Genomic DNA, 1,823 nt, shown 5'->3' on the forward strand with positions numbered 1-1,823 from the left:
GAGAGAGAGAGAGAGAGAGAGAGAGAGAGAGAGAGAGAGAGAGAGAGAGAGAATAATATGCCATAAAAGCTCTTTCCAGCAGAACCATAACAAAACCTATCCTTGGTAAGGGAGTTCATTGAAGTACACCAAGGTTTGATGTTAAATTTGCCCATGATTATAAAATATGCAAAGCTATCAGCAGTGCTTTCCTCCAACAGAACATGACATCTCCATTCTCCAATCAGGAGGAAGTGTTTCCTGACCAGCCACCCTAGAGGCTGCCCTCCCTTCTTCTGTCATGTCCAAGTTCCCCCGTGGAATAAAAGAGCATGACAGCTCAGGCCCTGAGCATGGGAATACCTCGATTGATGACACCACACTCAGCCACTAGGGTATAAAAGCGGTTATTGTTTCCATAACTGAGGTCTCTGGAGAGAGTAAGGCAGGCTTCTCAACTGGGCATGAAATAGCCTGTGAGAGGAAGGAAAGGTGCATGGACTCACCTTTTTTTTTTTTTTAATTTTATGAGGTTAGAGGGTGGGCTAGGGTGAGAGTTCACACACAAAGGCAGGAGCTTGTGTGAATTCCATCTCTCCTACCCCAAAGGATGTAGCACTAAGGCTTCATCACTTTGTACAAATATGCGACACGAGAAAGGAGGGATGAGGTTCTAAAACTGTCAGCAATGTGAACAAAAAAATGGAGGCCCACTGTCATTTCCAGCCTCACACACACAAAAAATACAAAAACCCTTGAACGTCTGGTTTGATCTATAAGAGCATTTAAATCACAATGCATCATGGTGTCTTTAAAACATGAAAGAGAAAATAAAAACGACATTAAAAAAATGCCCCAGGGCCGGCCAAGTGGCTCAGTTGGTTAGAGCACGAGCTCTGAGCAACAGGTCGCCAGTTCGATTCCCACATGGGCCAGTGAACTGTGCCTGAGCTGAGCTGTTGCTGAGCTGCCAATGGCTGACCGGATGGCTCAGTTGGTTAGAGTGCATGCTCTTACAAACAAGGTTGCCAGTTCAACTCCCACTGACTCCCCCACGGAATGGTGGGCTGCCCCCCCCGGCAACTAAGATTGAACATGGCACCATGAGGTGAGCATCCGTGAGGTGCTGACTGGCAGCTGGATGGCTTAGTGTGCAACAAGTTTGCTGGTTTGACTCCCACATGGGATGGTGGACTACGCCTTCCCCTCCCCCCTCAACTAGACTGAAAATGGCGACTGGACTTGGAGCCGAGCTTGCACCCTCCACAACTAAGACTGAAGGAAAACAATTTGACTTGGAGCTGATGGGTCCTGGAGAAACACAATGTTCCCCTTCCCCAATTCCCCAACACTGTTCCCTTCCCCAATTCCCCAATAAAATCTTTAAAAAAAAATGCCCCAAATATTTTTTCTCTGTAACATTGTTTGTAACATGGCCTGTACTAAAAAAAAATCTATTTCAGCAGAGTCTCATGCAAAGATAAAAAAGAAAAAGGACAGAACACAATATTCATCAACCATGGGACAATGTTCTTTAACTTCTTTAAATATAAGGTTTAAATGCACTTAATAGGAATATTTGAAGGAAAAGATACAAACAGAAGAAATCACTGAAGTAACAACCACTGAGATTTTCCTAAAATTAATGATAGCTGGTACACTATACATACAGGAAGCTCAGAAAAAACTAAACATAATAAACAACAGAAATGTACACTGAATATCTTATACTAAAACTACACAAAAATGAAAGACAGAGAGCATACTGAACTAAGCAAGAAGAGTAAATATCTTAGTTTCAGAGAAACAAAAATTAGAATTAAATCAAACTTTTTTTTTTTTTT

At 42.5% G+C, this 1,823-nt stretch overlaps 1 protein-coding gene across 1 annotated transcript in view; it reads right to left on the reverse strand.

Annotated features, from left to right (window-relative positions):
* The window catches only part of LOC109391618 (zinc finger protein 791-like), a 184,445-nt gene that overhangs the window by 170,587 nt on the left and 12,035 nt on the right, over nt 1–1,823 (reverse strand). The window lies entirely within an intron of this gene.

The sequence above is a fragment of the Hipposideros armiger genome, unplaced genomic scaffold (genome assembly GCF_001890085.2).
Source record: "Hipposideros armiger isolate ML-2016 unplaced genomic scaffold, ASM189008v1 scaffold_298, whole genome shotgun sequence".
Classification (NCBI taxonomy): Eukaryota; Metazoa; Chordata; class Mammalia; order Chiroptera; family Hipposideridae; genus Hipposideros; species Hipposideros armiger.